Source organism: Podarcis erhardii, assembly GCF_964252035.2.
Source record: "Podarcis erhardii genome assembly, chromosome: 3".
Lineage (NCBI taxonomy): Eukaryota > Metazoa > Chordata > Lepidosauria > Squamata > Lacertidae > Podarcis > Podarcis erhardii.
Window position 1 is genome coordinate 83,920,486 of NC_138507.1, and position 13,486 is coordinate 83,933,971.

At 41.1% G+C, this 13,486-nt stretch overlaps 1 long non-coding RNA gene across 2 annotated transcripts in view; it reads right to left on the reverse strand.

Annotated features, from left to right (window-relative positions):
• LOC309339589 overlaps positions 1 to 13,356 on the reverse strand; it is a 28,245-nt gene extending 14,889 nt beyond the window's left edge. The window contains exon 1 of one of the 2 annotated variants that reach the window (XR_014155470.1): positions 13,129 to 13,356. This is a non-coding gene — a long non-coding RNA (uncharacterized lncRNA). Of the gene's footprint in view, positions 1 to 12,942 lie in introns of both variants that reach the window. The other variant, XR_014155471.1, reaches the window with a different exon arrangement.
• Positions 13,357 to 13,486: the final 130 nt, after the last annotated feature.

Genomic DNA, 13,486 nt, shown 5'->3' on the forward strand with positions numbered 1-13,486 from the left:
CCAGGTTGGCTCAGTAGACTGGGTCTCTGGAAAAAAATATTTTCCAGGCCTACTCCTCTATTGGTTCCCAAGTGGGTAGACCTCCTGTCCACCTATGGGCGGACATGGCATCCAGATAATGTCTTTCCATCCTTCCTTCTTCCTCTGGCTCCTTTTACCTCCTCCAGCCCTTAATTAATAGCAATGCTGCTACAATCATCTTCACAGCCTCCTGACTGCGCTTTCTAGGTTAACAACACTGAACTACACTTTGGGATTATCATACACTGCCTTCCCCCTTCCTTCAGAAAAAAAATGTTTAACAACACCTGGTTACTTTGCAGGACTCGTGTAAGTACCTACAGAGTCTCAGCCACATTCCTGCAATATGGGTACAATGGTGGACTTTACCTGCAATGGCGTTTTTAAAAGGTAATTTTTAAAATGTTTGCAAAATCAGAAGAAAACCACACACAGAGAGAGAATATGTTAGAAAGATAACAATGCATTGAATGGAGTTTTTCTCCCCGTCTCCTAATACTAGAACGAGATGGAGCAACTCCCCCAAGAAAAAGGGTTGCAACATTTAGGACATTTAAGTTTAGAAAAAAGGTGACTAATAGGCAACATGGCAGAAGTTTCAGGACAGATAAAAAGCAAGTACTTCTTCATGCAGCACACAGTTAAATTAAGGAACTCTCTCACACAAGAGGCCACCAACTTAGATGGCTTTAAAAGACAATTGGACAAATTCACGGAGGAGAAAGCTATCAATGGCTGCTGGTCATGATGGCTATACTCTGCCTCCACAACCGAAGGCAGTAATGCGTCTGAATACCAGCGGTTGGAGACCACTAGAGGGGAGAGTGCTCTTTGGCTTGAATCTTGCTTGAGGGTTTCCCACAGACATCTAGTTGGCTACTCTGAGAACAGATGCTGGACTATAAGAGCCATTGGCCCGATACAGCAGGCTCTTACGTTCCTACATCCTTATCTGCTTTCCTAAATGCCAGTCATTGCTATGACTTCAGTAGCTAGAGACCCTGAAATATGGGTACAGCCTTGTTCTCACTAGGTAAGGACACCACTGTTCTGCTGGGAGATGTAACTAAAAGTCTTCCTCCCAAGATCAGGTAGAGAGTAGAAGTGTTTGAAATTTGAAGCTGGCTGGGAAGAAGGAGCCTTGAGGTGTAGTTACATTTGGGGGACTGTTAATGCCTGCTTTCTTTCCACTTCCTCTACCAATAAATGGTGTGTGTGGGTGGGTGGGTGGGTGTAACAAAATATTACAAGATTCTCCTCAGAAAGGTAAATATGAAAAAACTTTCTCTGGTGATTAGAACTGCTCTGGAAAGCATCCTTAATTTTTTAGCAACTTTCTGATGAATAGTTTTTTTAAGAAGAGCTTCTGAAAAGTAGTAGAGTTTTAGATGAAGTCATGGCAATATAGATTTTTTTTCAAGGGCATATACTTTACTAATCTATTTCTCCACATTAAGTGGGAGGGGAGGGAAACACTGCAATATTAGCTGAGGGAGAAATAACATTAGCTTTATTTAAAGTTCAATCTAATTTTACCTCATTTTGTTCTCAAACCCATGAAGATTACAGATGTTTGGAATTCACTCACGCCCAAAGAAATTATGCAATCTATTTGTGTAAGTATCTAAGGATTAATATTTGTAGGCACTGATCCTTTTTGCGTGAGTCAAGCTAGTACAGTCAAGAGAATTCGCCAATCTCTTTTTATTTGCTGGTGAAATGTAAGTATAATTAAAGACGGAAGGTTCCAGAAGGTGGACATCTTGTTCAAACAACTTTCAAACACCCTACCACAACTTAGAAGTTTTGATAATACTCAGCACAGTTTTTTGACATTGTATTAACTGCCAAGCAGCCAGGCATTGCAAGAACAAGCCCACTCCAAATTCATTTCCTTTCCTTGTTATTGCCCTTCCCAGGGAGAGGCAGAAAAGAGAAAAGCTACCTTCATGATTCAAGAAAACTAGACTGAAGAAAATACAGCCTTCCATGGGAGTCAAATAATAGTGATGTTCTTGTGATACGACTCTGGCCCGCTCCTCTTCTGCTTCTTTGGTTGCTTCTTAGTGAGCTTCAAAGAAAAGAAGAGGGATGCCAAGCAAACTCCCCAGGAGGAATTCTTCATAGGCCTTTCCTCTTGACCAGACTACAATGAAGGCTCTGAGGGCTATCTTCAAGTACTACTTGGTAAAGGAACAGAAGAAGATGGGCAAATGAGTATCACACTTGTGATGCAGAAAATATCTACAGCATAAAAAGTTGGCACAAGACGAGTGGGGAAGAGTTCCATGGCCATGGAACCACGATACAGTACTTCTTCTCCCTTGTGCCCCACACCTGACTGACCTAGTGGGTGAGCAAACCAGGAGAACCTTCAAAACAGATCTTAAGAGTGCAGGAAATAGGGGTACAGATAGTCTAGTAAAAAAAGCTTGAACTCAACCCATTTGGGTTTTACAAGTTCAAAACCAGCACTTTGAACTAGTTCTGGAAACACGCCAATAACCAGTGCAGCTGTTATAATAAAGGTGTTGCATATGTTAACCACCTCACCTCCAACAGAACTCTGGCAGTTGCGTTCTGTATAGAACTTTAGTATAACAACATCTGGAGGGCCACAGACTCCCCATTTCTGGTTAAGCCATCTTGCCTTGGGTTTACTATCATATTTCTGTGAAGAGGATGATCACTGTGGGTTGGTCTTAACACAATCCCTGGCCAGAACCTTGGAACTGACATAAACAGTGTTAGAAATGGAGATATGAAAGCTAGGAGCTAAATGACACCTTAAACCTAGGTTATGGGAGCAACAATGGAATGCCTAGGCATGCTTTTTTTTATTTTTATAACTCTTCTCCAGTCTTCAGAGAGTAGCTGAAAGTGGGGAGGCAGGAAAAGGTCCTCCTTTCCTTCTGCTCTGCAGTTTTAATCTGAAATCTTAGGCGCAGTACTGCTTCCAGAGCTCAGATACTGCTTGCACTAATGAAATTCTCTGTCACAATATGCGCTTAGAACAATGGCAGTTTCGAACACTGGCCACAAACCTCAGGGGTGACATTTGTAATGCTGTGCACCTTTGGATGTAGACTCTACACAGAAAAGACCTTGAAAATAGTTCTTCTATGATACCTGCAGAGTAGTAAACCATGTCCCCACATTTCAAACATTTGTCATTAAATTTTCTTTCTGTATGCAAAAAATGTACACAAAGTGCCTGGAACAAAAATGACCTCAAGAACTATATTGATTTTGCCATTAGGTTACAGATAATTTTCACATATTGGAGTAACAAACAAAAATATTCCAAAATTAAAAGGTGATGTGTTTCCATGGGAGATAGTTGTTAGAGATTTGCTTCTTGATACAGGACCAATCTGGGATGTACTGAACTGGAAAAACTCTATCTAACCTTCTCTCACCCCACACACTTAGGATGTTGTAACCTAGATTTGCATTTTTGTGTGTGAGAGAGAAAGAGAGAGAGAGAGAGAGAAGGAACAGTTGAGATAGGGACAGAATTCTGGGTTCTGTACATGCAGGAAAGTGTCTTCACAGAAAGCTTTCTGTCTCTAGAGATCTACTGTGTTGAATCAGATCTCCCTTAATATCTGATGTGACTGTCTATTGGAGTGTTTTAAGCTCTGCATTCACTTACGCTCAACCTGTACATTGGTAAATAAATTCAAGTTTTACAAAAGGCCATAAACTGCCAGTGATCTCTTTCCCAATGAAACCAAACCAGGGCAAGTACTCTACTCATGTAACTTCTCACCAGGAAGAGGAGCAAACCTAACAGTATGAAGTGAGCCATATGGTAGCTCACTGGGAGTGCACACAAGAAGAGCACTGGTGACTCAGAATTAAAGACATATCTAGTCCATAAACCCCTTTCCCACAGTGGCCAACCAGAGGCCTATGCTAAGACCACAAACAGGACTTCAGCATGACAGCCTTCTCCCACTGTTGTACCTCAGTGATTGATATCAGAGACACAGTGTCTCTGGTCTTGGAAGTAGCATTTGGCCATCACTGGAAGCTTCATCCTCCATGAAGTTGAACTTGAAGAAATTCCACACATTCCTGTTGGAGTTTTTCTGTTTATTCCTCTTTGCTGCCTTCAACAAGGAGGAATTAATGATACAGAAATGTTATGTGCTTTGGAATGTGGAGCCAATCCAGTTTTATGAATTTGTGCTAGTGAAATGGATTGTGAAAGCTATTTATTTAGGAAGAGAGCCCTTGCCCCTCTGTCAAGAGTCCAAGCCCTTGGCAGGATCATTTCCTGGAGATGAAATGGCTCCTTTCCAGATTGTGCCTTGGCAGAGATTTGGGCTGTGCTTGGCCCTATGAGATTCCTCCTTACAGGGCATTATTTAATCAGTGAGTATAATGATAATGTAATTATTGTACTTAATGCCTCATATTTTATACTGAACATTTTCACAGATCATTGATAACAGTTTTATAGAGCTTTACATATTTGTTTTTACAAGCTGTTACACAAAATAGGCCTCTGGAATTACAGACCTTTGGATAAACACCCAAATAATTCTGTAATAGACATTGGGTTTGATCTAGGGATCCTTACATTCAGTAGCATAGAATCTGAATTTCAAGCATATGGGATTTTCGGTAGTTAGAAGGAAGGTTCAAACAATTATGTACTCTTGCACATGAGCAGCTGTGCTCATTATCATGCACTGTGGATGCCCAGGACGGAGGTGAGAAATGTTACTTTAGTGGTCACCAATCTTTGGAATTTTGAAAGCACCACTCACTCTGATCGCTTCGCTCCCTCTCGCTACTTTTTCAACAACCTGGTGCCCTCCAGTTATTGTTGAACTACAACCAGCCAGCCATGCTTCTGAGAGTTGTACTACAACAGCATGTGTAGGGCATTCCAGGTTGGCAAAGGTTGGCTTAGCATGATGTCTGGATTAGCACTTGTGGCTTGTTTGTCTCTAAAGCACAACATAGAGCCAATAAACAATTGTACTACAGTTGGGTTGGGTTAAGGCAACCTCAAATTGCCCCAGGTTGAATTGGGTTGACCAGAACTGAGCTGGGACTGTCAAAAGGTGAGTGATCTGCATGGACCTCCTTCTAACCCCCTAACCAGATTTAATTATGGTTTAAAACCTAGGGTTGGGGACACAAGAGAGACAAACACAGGCAAACTGCATGATTCATATCAATCCTAATAATGTTTATTCAGAAGTAAGCCTTAATTACTCCCATGTAAGGGTGAGAGAAAACTGAAGATGGATAAATGACCATATCCAGAGCCCCTTCAGGACCACCACAATAGGATGGATTGGATGATAGTACAGAATTTTCCTTTTTCTCTTCCTGGGATTAAACTATGCTGCTGCCGTTGTTTCCAATACATACGTCAGTTAGAGGCTTGGTGTGTGTCCCCTCTCGCTCCCAATTTTCAGGAGAATATGGGAGGAATACTATGGTTCCACCCTGGTACACTGAATCAATGCCCTATTTAAAACTGGTTCAGAAGATTGTGAATGCAGATGGCAGGGCAAGGAAAGCTACAGCAGTGATGTCATGATTTATGGCAATCATTTCAACAATTTCAGATAGCAATAAAGCAGAAATAGTATATATGCAATGAATAAATATACAGCCTTTTTGATAGCAGATCTTAGCTTTCAGTGCAGCAAGGGAACACACACTTTGGAATACTGGAACACTCTGTTGTTAAAGTAAACAAGGGACACATTTAGAACTAAGTTCATTTGTCAAGTTGACAGGGCTTGGAAGCTCCCTGCATGCAAAATGAAGGAGCATCTGGCTATCAAGAATATTTAAGTTCTTGCCTAGTTATCTCTCTTATTCCTTCATCTCCTAAAATGAGTGAAAGGTGTTAAGAAGCATCACTGCAGAAAACATAAACAGGTCCTCCAAACTCTGTTGAGGAGTCCACAGTTTTAGATGCAAGACGATGAAAATCAAACACTCTAATGCAGAAGATTAGGTTCGGTACCAGCGATGGACAAAGTCCTCAAAGCTTACCCTCGTTCCAAGGAAACCAAATGCTGGGTAAGCGCCTGGAACCCCTGGAATCTCACACTGCTTGGTGATTGGGGTGGTGTGCAACAATATTATAATTTCCTGTGGCATAAGTTTCTTACTCCCTGAACTGCCATGATAGCTAGTTGGAGAAAAAAACCAGAGTTGTTCTTAATTATAATTGTGTTTATTGTTAAATCACTTTGGGAGGTTTCCTAGGAAGCAATTAATAAATGGAAATAAATACATGAATAAATCTGCAGATGCTTTGACCAGTTGATGTCAAGCTTTGGGGGTCTATAATGGTAAGTCAGGAAATGAGCCATCTTCCTACTTTCTGCCTCAGGTAGCAGGCTAGCCATCTCCTCTATATATACTTTGTGGGTCTCCTCCAATCTGCAGTTTCAGTAGTAGCCCCTATACTGATAGCCTCCTGCAGATTTAGCTGATCATTGAACTCTGAGGTGTCTCCCCTTTGCTTTTGTCTTTTTTATTTTTTTTATTTTACTAAACCTAATGAGGTTTTGACAAGTTAAGTGTCTCTGAAGAACTGACATAGATCTTCTTCCTGGTTCTATGACCTGCAACTTAAGATACATATGAGCTACTTAGATGTATTGTTACTACAGTGGTACCTCGGGTTAAATACTTAATTCGTTCCGGAGGTCCGTTCTTAACTTGAAACTGTTCTTAACCTGAGGTACCACTTTAGCTAATGCCACTCTGCCGCCACGCTGCCAGAGCACAATTTCTGTCCTGAAGCAAAGTTCTTAACCTGAAGCACTATTTCTGGGTTAGCGGAGTCTGTAACCTGAAGCGTCTGTTACCTGAAGCGTATGTAACCCGAGGTACCACTGTATTGGTCAACTATTCTTTGAAAAAATACTGTATTAGTTACATTGATTTAAAATAGTTGTGCTGTGCATGTATCACCATCTTTACTCCAAAACAAGTCCCCCTCTTCAGTAATACCTCTGTCCATAATAAGTGGGTTTGGAATCACAGGCTTAGTTCTAAATAGTTAGAAATAGAATGATGCTGCTATTAGGGGCACAGTTGGAGACAAAATAAAGTAGTGTGGCTTAGTACAGAAGTAGCTAGGGTGTGATGTGCTTAAGTTTCACAGAAGTCAAACCTAAGTATTATGGAGAAAGATTTGGATGGGACCTAGGGATGGGATCTATTTGGCAATTTTGGTTTCTCACTTTTCCCCATCTTCAGTTCAGTTCCCCACATTTCCACATCAGTTTGTGAATTCTTTTAAAAGAAATTTCTCATGAAAATTCATCTGTATTTTAGTGCAAATTTATCCTAATACACACAATTTGTATGCAATTTTTGCCAACGTACCAATTTTTGAAAAACATATATAATGCAAATTGTGTGTGTGTGTGTGTGTGTGTGTGTGTGTGTATGCATGCTAATATCTGCAACTTTTATGTACCCCAGTATACACATTTTTGTACACATTACTTGACTGCAGAACTACGTTTCAAAATTCAGAGAAGTGTGCATTTCAAAGGATGACTGGCTGTGTTTTGGTTTGATTATTGATTTGGAAAGTGTACATTTGGTAGGTTCACCTTTAAATGTAAACTGAATTTAATTTCTTCCCCCATTCCTGGCAGCACCTCTTTTCTACCACATCAGAGCGATACAGCTCTAGATGCCACTGTTTTACATTTAACGTGAGAAATTGTTTTCGCAGCAAGAAACACACTCTCTCTTCTCATTTCCATTGCTTAGTATTTTCACAAGTAATATATTAACAACCTGCAAATGAGATTTAAATAGAAATGACCATTATTTCGTTTCAGAAACGAACAAATGATGTTAGAGTACAATCTGTCCACATCACGGATGACAGAAAGTCACAACCTTTGCCTCTCTGTAAGATTCTGTTCAAATGTGGAAGCATGTCAAAAAAAATCACTGCATTCTAAAATTGGCTATGATACATTTAAAAAAAGAAATAATAGTGCACAACTTGTCCAAGAATGCAGTACACGACTGCCTCTTGGACAAAACACCAATAGCAATTAACATTAATAAAGAGTCAATATTAAAAAAGCAAGCGATCCCAGCCAAGTTGTAATCATGTCTAATAGCAGAAAGGACATTCAGCTCTCCTCGTTTACCAAAGACCTTGACAACCTTTATGAAGGACTGTCTTGGAAAAGAGACGGTGACCTCCTTTGTGTTCAAGATTTTTTCTTTCCCCGCCCCCAATGAATATATGGCTCATTAGTCAATGTTATAAGACAGCCAACCTTGAGATGCACTCATTTAATATGGAGTCAAAACTGTCAACAGAAGGAGGCCCTTGACATCTTCCTGCCCTCCTTTGGTCCATCAAAAAGGGGAAATAAAGATTTAGATTGATTGATGGGGTTGGCTGAATGTCAATAAAGCTGGCTTCCTGCCAGTGATTATAATTTGTAGCCCCCATTCCTCAAATAACTTGTGTTTCAGACAAGAAGTTGGCAGGAGACACAGGTCCTGATCCAAGGAGAACAAACCATATACACTAAAGCAGGCTTTCTTTGTCTATAGCTTGAAATCCAAGGTTGGGTCTTCACAAAACAGAAAAAGGTCACATTGCCAGGCGTGCTTTTGCATGAAATCTCTGGATTGCCAGAGAATGACAATCCATCAAGGACTTGCTCTTCAGCCAAAAGTTTTGACATTCTCTGTGAAAGAGCTGCTAAATAACTAAAGACTGAAGATAAATAACAAGTGGTTCTGCCTCAGCCATCTTCATGGTTTTAAGACAAATTTCATAATCCTAAAGGAAATAATCGATGTACCAATTTGAGCTGTCTTGTGCTTGTGCTTATGTAGCCCAAACCGGAGCACTGATGCACAAAAGTACAGAAGACTCAAAGTAATGCTGAGGTACACACAAGTACAGGGGTGAAAATGTACAGTGCAAGGGTGAAAATGAAAATAGGAACTCCAAAATAATTCCATGCATAACTCCAAGGCATGAATGTTGAGAGATTGGAGAGTGAGGGAATGACAACTAAGTGGGAAAGGGAAATAGAATAAAGAGGCTGGATATATGATCAATACACCCACACACCATGGCAATCAGAGATAACAACTCATTCTCAGCCACCTGTAATGTCTTTTTAAAGCAGTCAGCAAGCCTTCTGCTATAGTATTCCATAGGCTCCAAATCAATGCAGAGTACTATCAATAACTGTACTTAAACCACAAATCAGCAATCCTGGATCACATCTTTGCAAATTGGTTATCACTTGTGTTTATCTGAGGGAGACAGTTACCTTCAAGCATATTATGACTGGCAGACCTTACTATATCAAACAAAACATTACAGTACTTGCAGGTCCTGCAATGTAATTTACATTGCTGAGTGGAAATGTCTATGATGACATGTTCAGTATGTGTGTAAAACAACAACTGATCTACACACATATTTTAGGAAGCACAAGTCTAGTCTTAATGAAAAATTGGAACAATCAGTTGCAAAGCAGTTCAATTCAGATGACCACCACTGAGCTGTCTCTGCAACAGAGACGCCACCTGATTCAAAACCACTGGAAGTAAGAGAAAACTTGTGGAGACCTAGACTTGATACCTTACTACCATATGGCCTAAACCCTGGGGATAGAACCAAAGATGCCCATGTCCATGTATTTTAATTTATAAATCATTTAATTTAATTTATAAATCATTTCCTTTGAAGCATCTCAAAGTGATGGCCCAATGCATTAAAACATATAGAAAAGAACATACAGAAAAAACAATTACAAGAATAAAAGTTTAAAAATACATATTTTTTTTTTAAAGTTCAAATACAATACAAAAATCTGTATCAGTACAATACAGATACAGTAAAAATCTCCACTTGTAAAGCTTATTGAAAGAGGAAAGTCTTCAACAGGCACATACATATGTAAGCTATCAAGGGGCTCCAGTGGATGTAAGGGGAGTACTAAAACATGGAACCAGCACTGAGTATAGGTTAGGGATCTTTTAAAAGTACATTGAAAGGTAAGTACTCTTGATTGTACTTGAATGACTACCAATTTTGATTTTAAAATTATCCCTTAAATTAGAATCTTCTTATTCCCTTCTCTTTAGGAAAGCCAGAGGCCACACTATTATTTTTATAGAGCAGGAAACCCATACATGCTCCAATGAAATAGTATTCATTTGGGCCTTTCATTTAATTGTAAATGGTTTAATTAGAATATTCCATTACTTATCTTACTATTATTCATGCGGACTGATTCCCTATTATGCTGTTTATACAAGCCTTATAAGCTAAGTTTTGCACATAGTCACTATGTTGTGATTGGATGATATGCTTGTTACACATAGTCCAAAAAGTTATTTTCCATATAAATCCTACAAAAGTTGGATTATCACCACCTACTTCCAGAGGGGTTGTCTGTTCAGCGCAGAAGAAAAATTCTAGAGATGCTTGTGAAATACATTCACTGGTGTGGCAGTATGGTGTTAATGACTGGATACTATGAACTGCTTAGAAAACAGAAATGCAGGACTGGTCCCAATGGTATTTCAATGGTTCAGCAGAGTATTTTGATGTTGCTGTACCAGTATCAGACACCAGATGGGACCTCTGCCACATTAAATATCAATGAGTGAAAAGGCAGGTGGCAGAGTAGTAGTGGCACACAGGTGGGGTGGAGCTGACCTTCCAACACTTGCCCCATTGCTGCTTAGCAGGACAGGGCTGAATGGTAGTCAAGTTGGGGCTGCAACGGTACACCAGTGAGAACAAAAGACTGGCGGTGATCCTACAGATGCAATCACATGACCATGATCTTGCCACTGCCGTTATTATTATTTTATTATTATTATTATTATTATTATTATTATTATTATTAAAATTTATATACCGCTCTATACCTTCAGGTCTCAGGGCGGTTCATCCGTTCCAACCATGTTCAAGTAAACAGCTGTCACACCACTGTCAGGAGGTTGGCTATGCCTCACCCCCCCCCCTCCACACACACAGAGAGAGATACTGGAGTGGGGACACCACACTTATGGAAAAGCTCTTGAAACAACTGTGACAACTGTTTGGTGCAACTGTCACTGTGATAATTAGGGTACAACATCAAAACATGTCACGGTGCCATTAATACGCCATCCTATTTTCTCAACACCAATTAAGGTTTATCTCCAGGTACAGTGTAAATGGCTCTGAAATCTTAGGACAGGCTGAAAAATTATTTGGGAAACAGAATGTGTTCGTTAGTACCAACTTTTCCATTGAGCAGCAGCAGAACTGCTGTGATGTGCACTTTTATTTCCCCATGTCTGTTGGATTTTTGTTTCAATTCTCTCGGGTTGCTTATTTACTTATTTAATGAATTATTTGTTTTAGCTTGCTATTGTTTTATATATATATTTGTATGAAAGCCACTCTAATAATACCTGTTTAAGTATAATATCTTAATTAATTAAACTTTCTAGTCCTTGTGGCTGCAATAAGGAGTTTGGGTGGTAGAAGAGGAAATGCAGGAAAACCCTAGAACTGGAAACAAGACAATATAATCTGGTTGAGTTTCCAGTAAGGTATTTACATGCATTGCTCTCCTAAGCCTTGTCCACATGAATGTTCTTGGCTGTCACACCCTGCTCCTCTACTGTCCACTCTGCTCTGTTCTGTGGCTTTGATGTGTCTCCAATGAAAATAAGGGAACTGCACAGGGCTGACCCAATCATGAGAGGTAATGAGACCACTTAGATGGCTGGTGGGAGATGGCTGGAGGGGTTGTGGCAAATTGGCACACGCCTTGGCCCTTCACTCACATCACTATCGGCCACCAATGCTGCTGATGCTGCCAGTGCCCTCACCCACCGACTTGGTGAGGCAAGAAGTGCCCTTTCCACCTCTTCCTTGCTGCTTCACTCTAAGGAGGGACTCACCCACCCTTCCTCAGAGCAAAGCAATAAAGAGGCGGTGGAGGGAGTAGTGGATAAACCATTGGTGCCACTGCTAACGTGGTGATGGCCAAAAAAAAAATAAATTCAACGAGAAGGAATGAGTGGGCAGGGGAGAAGATGGCAGTGGTGCCACAAGGAGAACTGGAGAGAAGCAGAGCCACTAACCACCCCCAGCCACACAACTGCTTGCACTGCCCCAGTGACAATCTGGGAGAGCGATGGGCTTTCTATTCCGTGGCTCTGGAGCTGCTACCAAAAAGAGAAGCAGCGACCTAACAGAATTACACACTTAAGTTCACTGATTGCAAAAAGGATAGGCATATTTTGATTGGATTCTGGACAGTGTGTATGAGAGGTGTGTGCTTCAACACCAGGCAATGATGTCCTGCCACCCTCTTCCTCTTTGCAAAGTGTCCATCCTTAAGAAGGGAAAGTACAATGGTACCTCTGGTTATGAACTTAATTCATTCTGAAGGTCTGTTCTTAACCTGAAACCGTTCTTAACCTGAGGTACCACTTTAGCTAATGGGGCCTCCCGCTGCCACTGCGCAATTTCTGTTCTTATCCTGGGGTAAAGTTCTTAACCCGAGGTACTACTTCCGGGTTAGCAGAGTCTGTAACCTTAAGTGTTTGTGACCCAAGGTGTTTGTAACTCCAAGAGCAAAACACTTGCCTCACCTGAACATATATTATTTAAATACACACATACACACTAGTTTTTAATAAAAAAAAGTGGGGGAAAGAATCCTCACAAAACAGCAAATAAGAACCCTTCAGTCCAAGGCTGGTCCAATAAATATTGTTGTCTAAGGCAAAGGACAAAATGGTGCCTCCCACTCTCTTTCCCCATATAGCAGCTAACTGGAGTAGCAGTTTAATTTTAATTTAGCACTGGGGAGGGGACACTTTATCCTGCCTTGAAGGAAGGCAGTCTGACTTAAAGAAGGAACCCACCTGCAGCTTAGTGCTCCAAATGCCTGCCTGCTGCTCCACATCCCTCAGCACCGCCTGCCGGAGAAGCCACTTTGCTCAGGCCAATGGTAGGGCCGACTCTGCCTATGTCCTCTTTGCTCCCCTCTACACTGGTAGGCAGACACAGATATTATTGCAGATAGGGCTTTCTTTTCAGTGGGAACTCACGAGAACTCAATTCCAGAACCTCTCAGGTGGGAGCCATTGCCATTCTAAGAGAGCAGGTGTTCATGGAGAGTTCTGGCACCTCCTTTTCTAGGAAAAAAACCAGGCACTGATTGCAGACACCTTGAACTCATACGCCTTTTAGTGAGAAAAACTAAGGCAAGCACCTACAACTCGTGATGCCCCTATGGAGAAAGCCTCGCTTGCAGGGCTCCCTATACAATAAGCGGGTTTAGGGCTCTGGTCGCGCCGACTATTTCCCGCCGGCGCCAGCCGCAAGAACCGCAAGCACTGCTTCGAGTTGCCGCGCCAACATCCCGCGCGCGCGTCTACCCGCTGCTTGAGAGTCGCCCCGCGCAAC